Below are 12,633 nucleotides of genomic sequence, written 5' to 3'. Positions count from 1 at the left end.
AGGCCCGCGTACCGCAAAAACAAACAAACAAACAAACAAACACCTCTTTAAGTGGATGCCTAAATGGGTCCATCTTGTCTGCTCTGAAAAGAATATTACAGCCAATATACAATCTGTCTAAAATTTACAAAATGGGTCATATTCTAAAAATTCATTTTTATTTCAGAGTTGTTTGGAATTGATCACATTTCCCCATTAAAAGGAATACACACAGACGCACACACGTACATATTTATAAATGCTGACTGGGTTTCCACACCAGACCACAAGAGCCCAGGAATGTAATCAGGGAGTTGGGGTGTGGGGGGGAGACAACATAGGAGTCCGCGGAACCAGTAATGGACCTGAACTACCGTACATCTGAAATAAAAATAAACAGAGGACAAGATAGTTAAAATAGCAGCAAATTACAAATAATGCCAATGTAATTAAATAAGAAATGATGTGTTTTTTTCCAACTCATCTTGAACATTGGTTAGAAGTAGAAGATAAATCTAATCCGCTAAGAAAGTGGAGACGTCTGTGGAGACATCGAGGAAGGAGCAGGAGTACTTTCAAGCATTTTAGTGACTGGTGCAATTTTTTTTTGGGGGGGGGGGTGCAACTTTAAAAAATACAAATTTCATTTCCACATCTACAACATTTCCATTTTCCCTGATACAAATGTAATTCTAGTCAATCAATCATAAGGAAGGTAATTTGTTTATTTTGTAAATGGGATAAAAAGACGGAGACAAGGAAAAGGAAACATAGCAAGATTTAGAACGGAATCGTTAAGTGCTTAATAAATACTTGCTGAAAGGAGAGGAGGGAGAAAAGCAGTCTAAAAAGCAGTCTAAAAAGACTGCTGACAGTGGAAATAACTAAAGTTTAAATAGTAAAAGAGAAAGACGGAGGTAAAAAGGAGAAAGAAGGACCGGACATGCCCGTACTATTTTTAAAGGGGGAAGAAAATAGGTGGTAATCAGAGAGTTCTCAGTACTGCCACTCGGGAGGGTCACTGACTCAGAACAGCTGGGATGGGTCTAGCCAGGAAACAATCATGATAACTAACATAAACTGAACATTTATTATGTACCAAGGACTGTTCTGAGAGCTTTTACAGGCTCAAAGCAACCTTCTGAGATAGCTACTATTTTTGTTGTTGTTGTTCTAATTTTATAGATGAGAAAGCACATTAATATGCCCAATGTCATTAAGACAGAATGCCAGAGAGCCAGGTTTGAAACCTCGTCAGTTTGGTTCCAAAGCCTGCACCACGAAGCACTACTGCCCCTACAGTAGAACCATCACACACACAGGGAAAATGACAGAGAAAATGACGATGACAAATACAAAGAAGAGTTCTGCATTGTAAGTTCCTATAGTTACTAAGTATTCCCCTGTTAATGAAAAAGTAACCAGTAGAAAACCTCTGGAATTCAGCACCCATTTGACAAATATTTATTGAGCATCATTCACTGTTCTAGACACTAGGGATACAGCAATAAACAAACCAGACAAAAATCTCTACAGGTGAGGAAAGTAGTAAAAAAGATATTTTTACAGTATACTAGAAGATGGTAAGGGCTATGGAGAACTTAAAATAAAATGACTAAAAAAAGAGCTAAATGAAAAGGTAACATTTCAGCAGAAATGTGAAGGAGCTGAAGCAGTACACATGAGGGTATCTGGAGAAGGGCATGACAAGCAGAGGAAACAAGTACTGCAAAGTGCCTGGCAAGCTTCAGGAACGGCAAGAAGGCGGCCAGTGTGGCTGGAGAAGACTGAGGACGAACAGGAGGATACAGAAGTCAAAGAGGCACCCAGGAGCCAGCTCAACCAGAGGCTTGTAGGGACTCTGGCTCTTCCTCCGAGTGAAACACATGGGTGGATTTTTGAGCATGATCAGATTTATATTTTTACAGGTCTAAGTCAGATGCTGTGTTCACAATAAATTATTTGGAGTCAATGGTGGAAGCAGGGAGACCAGGTAGGACTATTGCAATAATACAGGTGAGAAAGGATGGGGTACTGAGCGAGGAGAGCAGTAGCAGAGCTAGTAAAAAGGGATTGGATTTAGGTGATTTTTGAAAGGCAGAGCCTAAAGGATTTGTTGATTAATAACACTGCCGTGAGGGAGAAAGAAGAGTCCAGGGTGACTCCAAGTTTTTTCCTGGCCCAAGCAACAGGAAGATGTCATCTGAGAAGGGGAAAACTGTAGGTGTTCCCACAGTCTTGAGACTGGAAGAAGGCAAGTGGAGACCAGTTGGACAAGTTAAGTTTGAGGTAACTATTAGGTATGGAAATATCAAGTAGACAATTGGATGTAAACTTCCTGGGAGGGATCTGGCCTGTAGGTATACATTTCAGAATCATCAGCATACAGACAGTATTTAACCCCTGGTATACCATCGGAGTCCACTGGGCCCAACTTTTCTTTGTTTAACAGTTCTATATTTAAGGATTTATATTTTATGACTTATTCTTTCTCAGAGGTATTTCCCATCCTTGCCCCCCCACCAAAACCCAAAGAAAATGTTACTTTAAAAATAATAACAGGGCTTCCCTGGTGGCGCAGTGGTTGGGAGTCCGCCTGCCGATGCGGGGGACACGGGTTCGTGCCCCGGTCCGGGAAGATCCCACATGCCGCGGAGCGGCTGGGCCCGTGAGCCATGGCCGCTGAGCCTGCGTGTCCGGAGCCTGTGCTCCTCAACGGGAGAGGCCACAACAGTGAGAGGCCCGCGTACCGCAAAAATCAAAAAAAAACCAAACACATTCTATCTTGCAATTAACATTATGGGTTCCCTGAACGCTTTTATAAATCTAAGGTGCATTATGAGATTTTAGGGATCTTATTTTCCCTATATCTTGAAACATTCTGATTTTTCAATTAGCTTTACTCATTAATTATTCCCAACCATGTTTTAAAAAATGACCAAAGTAATAAAATGACAGACCAATGGCATACTCACTTAGAAGAATGATACAATAGTGAAATAAATCACCACTAACACATCATCCTTCAGTTTTCTTACTGCATTGTGCAAAGTATTGTATCATCTTTCAACAAGGCTTTAAAGAAGATTAGAGATGCTGTTTTTTTTACCGTTTGTTCAGTTTTCGTTGAATACAGTTTTTCACTTCTCACCCAAAATAACAAAGAAAAACTAACAGAGGAAAATGTTTCACAATTATTAGATGAATCCGAAGATGAATGCAAACACGGATAGCAGCACTCTAAACTCTAATGATGATGGTGAAGTCTGATATATAGAAGTGAAATCTTGAGACTACGATTCTTCAGATGATTACATTCTAATCTAGGATATAAGCTTGACCACAGTCAAGAATCAGTAAGTAAACAATATATTTCTAATAACAAAAAGGAACTATGGTAGTCTCATCCAGTTCAACAGAAAGAATGTCCTCATGCAGTATTTTGCTATGAGAATTGGGATTATCCTGTTTCACTAAAAGGACATGTAACAGTATTCTTTCTTTTCTTAGAACATGACACAATTTTCTTGATACAGTTCACACATGGCCAAGTGCTGAAGGTAGATGCATATATAAAGGTAACTGGAAGGAAACAGATGGTACAGAAATGAAAAGATCATCTTTTGAACATAATTATGTATTGTCAAAGGATTTCTAAAAAAAATCTTTAAATATTGTGTTTAGACTATGTAAGTGAAGGAAGAAGAACCTGAAGCAGTAATTAGCTGGACCCTATTAGAGACATATTTGGAATCTGAAATCACAATTTACAAGACGGGTGTGTTCCAGGTTAATGAATGACATAAGCAATTAAATTACATTCAAAGGAGGCTGCTTTTTGAGGTATACGCTTCCCAAACTAGAAATACAGGGAATAAAAATTGGGACAGTACATGTCAGTGAGACATCATATATTTGGAAGATTCACATCTACACAGGTAGAGATCTACAAAAGGAGCAGGAGCAGAACAAATGGTCAAAAACAGTACAAATACTGACACAGAACCTAAAATTCACAGCATAAATATAACTTGTGACAATCTTAGAACAAGTTTGGGATTGGCTTGAGTACTACTCAGCAAAAAACTTGCTTTAGTTGCGCTATTAGGAAGAACAGGGTTGAATTTGAATGTATTTTCACAGATGGAAAAGGAAGAGAAATCGAGAGCACATTATTTAGATTTCAAAAAGAGTAAACGATTCTTTCTGTCCTTAGAAAAACTGTTAATGTTCTTCTCAGCTCAATGCAGTCTCAACTATTAATAGATTCAAAGATCCCTCTTAAAAAAATACCCCAAAAGATCTTGTACTATTAACAAGGCTAAAGAAGGTTTAGATACAATGATAAGAAAGTTAAAATCTGTGCTTGCAAAAGAATGGCTGGAAGATAGCCTATGTCTATTTTCTTCAGTATGATTGATATTAGTACAACAAATGCTTTCATTTGGTTCAATTACAAGATCGCAAATTAATAAGACAATTCCTCATATGGCCAGGAAATGAACTTGCAAGAATAAATACAGAACTAGGAAGAGAACGTTTACCCTCTCAACCACAAGCATGAGTCTCGGAGAATAGGAAGAAAGAGGATACAAAAAGGATAGGAAAACATGAAGTACTGCAAAAAAGATTTTTAAAAAAACCATGAATAGTATTCAAATGTGACTTGTAGTCACTATAGGAGAGATATGTAGTTAGTTGCGTGAATACATTTTTTCTTACTTCTAATAAAGTTGTTTTTCACTATAATTTTTCTTCTTTTTTTTTTTTACAGATTTGGTGCAGACTTTTAAAATTATTTATTTAAAAATTTTATTTATTTTTTGGCTGCGTTGGGCCTTCGTTGCTGTGCGAGGGCTTTTTCTAGTTGTGGCGAGCGGGGGCTACTCTTCGTTGTGGTGCATGGGCTTCTCACTGCGGTGGCTTCTCTTGTTGCGGCACGTCAGCCCTAGAGCATGCGAGCTTCAGTAGTTATGGCATGTAGGGTCAGTCGTTGTGGTGCACGGGCTCTAGGGTGCACAGGCTTCAGTAGTTGTGGCGCACGGGCTCAGTACTTGTGGCTCGTGGGCCCTAGAGCTCAGGCTCAGTAGTTGTGGCACACAGGCTTAGTTGCTCCGCGCCATGTGGGCTCTTCCCGGACCAGGGATCGAACCCACGTCCCCTGCATTGGCAGGCGGATTCTTAACCACTGCGTCACCAGGGAAGTCCTTCACTACCATTTCTTATTTCTTAAATTAGTCATAAGAGTTCAACAATCCGCCACTGAACGATACAGACTGAAATCATGTCAGGTCCGGAAACTGATACCCAATTACATTCCACTGGTGTCAAAAAATATTTCGACTCTTAACACTTTCACAGGGAGAATAAATTGTGTACTGGCCACGTACGGAGGTATTGCTTTGATAGTCTTATATTTCAAGTTAAGGTCTAAAAAAACTCCAGCTGTGAAAGCAACATAAACGGATTCTAAACTGTATCTCATCTATTAAGTTCCCAGGCCTGAAGAAGCTAACGTCAACTCATCACGTGATACTCGACTTGTACAATAAATTATTGTACAAATAATTTTTTAAAAAAAAGAGTTAACCAAGATAAAAAGATCAGAGAGCCCACTGGGCCCAGCTGACAAATAGTTTTGGCTATTTGTCCTGGTTAACTGAGAATTAAATCCATGAGACTAGATGAAATCACTAAGTAAAAGAATCAAGAGAAGAGATTCAAAGACTTGACCCAGAGTATGACAACTTTAAAACTGAGAAGAAATCACCAATAAGATAAGAAGAAAACCAGGAGAGTGTGATGTCCTGGAAGTCAAGTACCCAAGAAAGTGCATCACAGAGGAAGGAATGATCAGCCACATTATGTTCTACAGGCAGGTCAGGTAACATGAGGACTGAGACCCAACCACTAGACTCAGCAGCATGGAGGCTACTGGAAATATTGACAAGAGCCATTTCCGTGGCAATAAAAACCTAATTGAGCAAGTTTAAGAGGGAGTGAGAGGAGAAGAACTGGTATGAGCAAACAGAGACAACTCTACTGAGTTTTGCTCTAAGAGAAAAGAAAAGTAGCTGACAGAAAAGTGAGGTTGAGTATTATATTTTCAAGTGGATGAAAGAACAGCTTAATGGCATGTTAGCGGAACTAATCTAGTAAACACAGAAAACCTGATGATCCCAGAGAGAGGAAAGAGAATTGCTGGGTCCAGGTCCTAAACAGGCTAGCAGAGATGGGACCTAGTACACAACTGAGGGGCTGGCATTATAAGGAAGGCAACTGCTTAGTGTACAGTAATGGGAGAGAGGGAAAGTTCACTGACACTGATGGTACAAGGTGGGTAAAGTGTGGTGGTGGGAAATTTCCTCCTGATTGCTTCAGCTTTCTCACAAATACTCTAGTAACTAGAAGATTTGCAGACAAAAGCCAAAGAAGGGATGATTTAGCAATGCATATGCATTCTGCAGAGACTGGCCTAAAATGGCATAGTATCAGGGCACCCTTCTCACCTGCCCTCTTTTGGTTTCTGTTACTCTGAAAACTCTTGTAATCTCCAAATGGCGTAACTTCTCCAAAGGGGAGTTGGGAGGACAGGGGACACACAAAGGAGTCACTGGTCCACGGTGATTCTGAAATCTCACCGGGCAAATAAATGTTGGGAGTTCCTTGATTAGGTCTCAAGGCTGTGGTAGGATTCTCTGTGGCTCTTGCCTTTGAATCATCCTTCTTTTTTCAGGACAAGTAGCACGTGTCAGCAGCTGAGTAATTTTCTCAGCTTGCTTCCTGCCAGAACAATTTTGGGGGTTCAACAGCTTCTTTTCAGTTTGAACTGTCTCTTCTCCTTTTCAGCTGTAGCTGCAGTGGGCCTCCTGTGAATCTCACTGAGATTCACTGCATTAGACAAAAGCTATATCCACAAATATCTTCAAGATAAGCCCTTCTCTACCTTCTCTCGTGCTAAAACAGTTGTAAGACCTATTCCTTGATTGAAAGGTCTTCTGTGTGACTCTTAAGGTTTTTCTTAGGTTTTAACAAAAGGTTTTAAGCCACACCCTCAGCTTCATCTTTAGACCAGGATTCTCCAGGCAGTGCCCTTGAACTGACTTTTTTTGTTTAACAGTCCTTTCCTCAATTTATTTCTCTCTTCTCATACTTTACTTCAAGCAGTAAGAAGAAAGCAGGGGGCACCGTCAATGTTTTGCTTGGGAATTTACTTAGGGACATCTGCCAGTTCATTAGGCACCTTTTCTGCTTTTCACGCAACTACAATCAATAGTGATGCTACAATTTCTGCCACTACATAACAAGGATCCCCCTTTCCTCCAGTTTCCTTTCCTCTGAGCCTTCATGGAGATCTCCTCAAAGTCCCAAATTTTAGAAACAACATGCCCAAGGTACTCTGATTTTTCACTAACACTCTCCTCAGAGGCCACTACCCAGTTCCAAAGTCACTCCTGCATTATAGATTTCTGTTGTAGAACCACCCCACTTTGGGTACCAAAATCTATAGTTGTCTATTTCTATATAACAAATCATCCTCAGGGGACTTCCCTGGTGGCGCAGTGGTTAAGAATCCGCCTGCCAACGCAGGGGACGTGGGTTCAATCCCTGGTCCGGGAAGATCCCACATGCCACGGAGCAACTAGTCGGTGCACCACAACTACTGAGCCTGCGCTTCAGAGCCCACAAGCCACAACTACTGAGCCCGCGTGCCACAACTACTGAAGCCTGAGCACCTAAAGCCTGTGCTCCACAACAAGAGAAGACACCACAATGAGAAGCCCGTGCACCGCAATGAAGAGTAGCCCCCGCTCGCCGCAACTAGAGAAAGCCTGCACGCAGCAATGAAGACCCAACGCAGCCAAAAATAAATAAATAAATGTATAAATAATAATAAATTTAAATAAAATAATAAATAATTAATAAAATAAATAATATAATAATTATAATAAATAATAATGTAATATATAATAAATAAAATAAAATAATAAAAATAATAAATATAAATAATAAATAAATGTATAAATAAATTTATTTTAAAAAGTCATCCTCAAACAACAGCTTAAAACATCACTTATTATCCCACAGTTTACGTGGATCAGGAAGCCAGGCGAGGCTGAGCTGGGTGCCTATGGTTCAGGGTCTCTCACAAGGCTGCCTTGATCAAGGTGTTGGCTAGGCCTGTAGTAATTTCAAGGCTGGACTGGCAAGGATCCACTGCCAAGCTCACTCACCTTGCTCTGGGCCCTCAAACATCATCTCTCTGTCATGTGGGACTCGCCATAGCGCTACTCACAACATGGCAGTTTGCTTCTCACCATGCAAGCGCTTGGGAGAGAGCTGAAGAGGGCAAGCACCCAGGATGACAGCCACAGTCTCCTTATCACCAAATCTTGGCAGTGACATCCCATTATATTTGCCACATTCTATTAGTTCGAAGTAAGTCACTAGGTCCAGCCTATACTCAAAGGCAAGAGACTGCACAAGAGCATGAATACCAAGAGGTAGGAATCACTGGAGACCACCTTAGAGGCTGCCTATCACAGACTAGATGGAAAGCATTACAGCAGGCCAGTTAAGAGTACTGACTCTCGGGCTTCCCGGGTGGCGCAGTGGTTAAGAATCCGCCTGCCAATGCAGGGGACACGGGTTCAAGCCCTGGTCCGGGAAGATCCCACATGTCGTGGAGCAACTAAGCCCGTGTGCCACAACTACTGAGCCTGTGCTCTAGAGCCCATGAGCCGCAACTGCTGAGCCCGCATGCCACAACTCCTGAAGCTCGTGCGCCTAGAACCTGTGCTCCGCAACAAGAGAAGCCTGCGCACCTCAACGAAGAGTAGCCCCCGCTCGCTACAACTAGAGAAAGCCCGCGTGCAGCAATGAAGACCCAATGCAGCCAAAAATAAATAAATAAATAAATATATTATTTTTTTTAAGAAAAAGAGTACTGACTCTGAAGCAAAACTACTGGGTTTGACTCTTGCTTCTGTATCACAATATGAAAAACGAATCATAAAATAAGACAATAGTTGTGAAAGGACCTGACCTCATACACAGGAAGCACTTGGGAATTCCTGTCCCCTTTTCTCTTCCAATCCTAATTGTCTTTAACCATCTTGAGAATTTCCCCAGCATTAGATGTAATCTGTAAGCACCCACTACCAGAGCAGCATGGTATTGAACAACATGAAAAAATATTATTTTGACTTTCAATGAGTCCAAGAAATGTATCTTTAATAAACTTAATAAAATCAAACAAAAGGATAAAAAGAAAGATCCGGAATCAATGAAACAGAACAGACGGGAATATACACACAACAGCAACTGTCTCCCCCACCCCACCCCAATCCTGGCATCTGCTTTTAAATTGTAATGTCAATCTTGGCAAAAAAATACCGTATCACTTTTTATCTAATTAGCAACTAAAAGTACAATAAAGAGAATAAATAAATCATTAAGAATGATTTAGATGCTTTTATTTAGATGTCAGTTTATCTGAGGAATACGGCATTCAACAATAACACTGGGGAGTAATATCATCCCCATTTTACAGATGAGACACAAGAGCATAAAGATGATGGGACTTGTTTTAATAACACAGCAGGTTAACAACTGACCAAGAATAGAACTGCAACCAGCATACGATATCATACACGATGAAGCTATAATCAGTTCTTTTTGATTTTCATGGATATGGCGATCGGGCTAAAACGGCCAGTGATTAAGCATTCATCTCACACTCAGGAAAAATAACTGACAGTTATTTTAAAGAATGAAAGGCAGGCTTTCATTATTTAACCTCTAAATTAATGGTCTGAATTCAAATAAGCAAATAAAACACCATGTGAGTTAATATACAAATAAGGTAGCACAGAACCTACAGATATGAATTAAGTGGAATCAAAACCCAATATTTTAGGCTACACAGATAGTTCATTATACTAAGAATATCTAATTAACCTTTTAACTAATATTTGTGGAGTGTGTTCTATGCTGGCCTTATATGACAGGTACTACACGTTACCTCATTTAATAATAGCGAAGGATGCTGAGAAAGCGCTTGTGAAGAGGAGCAGCAAGCTCACCTCCAGAGGAGGAACAAGAACGCTGCGCTGCAACCTGCTCACGAGTTTTTAAAGCATATTGAAACATATTTCCAGAACCAAGATGGGGAAAAGGGAGCTAGCGAAGGAAGACTACAACTCCTAAGGTGTACTTTATTCATTGCAAAAAGAAATGAAAGAAAATGTGTTTTGGGAGTTACAGGCTTCACTTCCCTACACCCCCATCCCCAAGCCAGTATGTGTGCTTTACCACACTGATTTTCTACCCCTTCAAGTGTACAATTAAAATCTTAAAAAATGAATGTTTGCTTAAATGGTTCCAACTTTATTCCCTAATTTATAAATTTTACAACAACAAAATTCCATATTCTGGTTTGAAAAATGACAAGATACTTGTTTAAGAGTAAATGCCACATTAAAACGAACAATATTAAAACATACATATTAAGACAGGCAACTTTCTTATACAACTGGAAGAGCTTACCTCTCAGCATTCATGTATCCGGCCGTCATCTCTACCTAAAAATGTTATTCTCACTTCCAAACCCTGATCCCAAGGCCTTCTGCCTCATACCTGTGCAACCCTATAGTTGTTACCCAACAACTACCCATTAGTAATCGATCTCCCTGCTTCTAGTCCCTCCCGAAACTATTCTATCCACAGAACCTAAAACCAAAGCGCTATTTTGAGAAGGGTAAATATTGCTGTACTGAAAAATTTAAGAATTTCTTATTTTCTGTAGAATAGTGATCCAGTATTCAAGATCCTCCAGGTTATCCATCAAACCATTTCTTTCTGCCATTCCTGTCTCTTCCAGTAATACTGGTCCCTTCACTATCCTCCAAACTTTCTTTCCTCCCTTCTTTTCGCTACACAAATGTCCAATCAGTGCCTACTCTATGCCAGGCACCTTTCTAGGCGCATAGAATACGCCAGTGCCTTCATGGAGTTTACATTCTGGTTGAAGGAGAAAGGCAATAAGCAAACATACACAGCAAGTCAGATGGTGGCAGGTGCTAAGGAGAAAAATAAAGATGGGAAATGTTGAATAAAGGGGTACGGAATTACTGTTTATACAGGGTGCTCCTGATAATGTGACAACTGAGTAGAGATTTCACATAAACAAGGAAGTCAAGCAGATATCTCCAGAAAGAGCAAGGAGGTGGGCAAAAGCTAAGGCCCTGAGGCAAGGGTGTGTTTGAAATGTTCAAAGAATGGGCAGGAGGACAGAAGAACAGGAGGTCAAAGACAGCCAGGGGAGCAAGTCATTTAGGGCCTTACAGGCCAGTGCAGGGCCTTTGACTTTTATGCTGAGTGAGATATGAAGCCACTGGAGAGTTTTGGCCAGAGGAGCAATGTAATGTGACATCTGAAAGGATCACTCTGGTTGCTGTGTTGAGAACAGACTTCAAAGAAGGGATTGGAGAAGAAGAGAAGCAGGGAGGCTAGTTAGAAAATTATTATAATAATACAGGCAAGAGGTAGCGGTGGCGTGGCCAGGATGAAAGCAATGGGACTCAGGAGTAGTTTTAAGGTTTCATGGTCATTCTTGACACTGTATCTCTGTTTCTGCCAGTTCTCCATCTGACTTGTATCTATTTAGTTCTCCCAGAATCTAGCTTAAATTACATCTCCTTCAAGAAACCTTTCCCAACCAATCTCATCCTCAGTGATTACCCACTTTTCCCAGCTCCTGTCGACAACTGCCCATACCACCTACCGACTGGCATGTCGTCTTTGCTACAAGGTACAGTTATTTATCTATTTAACTTCTATGTCCCTATTTTGCCCCATTATCCTTGAGAAAGAAAATACTTTATAACTCTTGGTATCCTCATTTTGCTGCATAAAACATATTCGATAAATGTTCACTAATAATCAAATGGCATCACCTAGAAATTACTATCCCTCAAAAGAAATGATCATACACTCACTTTCTCCTGTAACTGCCCAAATCAAAGAGAGGCCTGCTATCACCCAGGCCACATATCATCCGGGGCTACAGTCTGCTTACTTAGCACAACTAGTTTCTCTGGACCAATGGTTTTCAAAGGGTAGTCTCTGGCCCAGTAGCATCAGCATGCCCTGGGAATGTATTAGAAATGTAAACTCCCAGGTACACTCAGATCTAAGGAATCTAAAACTCTGGAGGTGGGCCCCAGCAGTCTGTGCATTCTGATGCACCATAGAGTTTGAGAATTATTGCTCTGGCTTACAAGTTTAAGTAATTACCCTGCTTTTACAAGAGATTTCTGGAACGATTCCATCCTGGCTTACATCCTCATTCACCTCCACCATCATCAGAAGTCCAAGGCTTCTGGATGGCTCACCCTGTACAGCTCTGCACAGCCGCTCTTCTGGTCCCGCCTCTGGCTCTCCCTCGCCCTCCTAAGCCCTCGCGGTCATGAGTTACCCTCAGTAACCTCTTCTATATACTCACTCTCTTCTCTGCGATGTTCCCTTCACCTTTTTTGCTCTAAAGGAAACCTGACCGCTGCTGAGAACACTGCTGCTGCTTCAGTAGGAGCTTTCCTCCTTCCATTACACACCTCAGGCAGTGGCAAGCATCCTCCCTACTCCGCACTACCA

The 12,633-nt window shown here is 40.8% G+C and overlaps 1 protein-coding gene and 1 pseudogene across 20 annotated transcripts in view; one reads left to right on the top strand and one right to left on the bottom strand.

Annotated features, from left to right (window-relative positions):
• RBFOX2 (RNA binding fox-1 homolog 2) overlaps positions 1–12,633 on the bottom strand; it is a 261,511-nt gene that overhangs the window by 125,206 nt on the left and 123,672 nt on the right. The window lies entirely within an intron of this gene.
• Positions 5,264–5,441, top strand: LOC115852863 (ATP synthase membrane subunit K, mitochondrial pseudogene; annotated as a pseudogene).

Source organism: Globicephala melas, chromosome 10, assembly GCF_963455315.2.
Source record: "Globicephala melas chromosome 10, mGloMel1.2, whole genome shotgun sequence".
NCBI lineage: Eukaryota > Metazoa > Chordata > Mammalia > Artiodactyla > Delphinidae > Globicephala > Globicephala melas.
The sequence above is the reverse complement of the archived record's forward strand: the minus strand, read 5'-3'. Positions and strand labels throughout refer to the sequence as shown.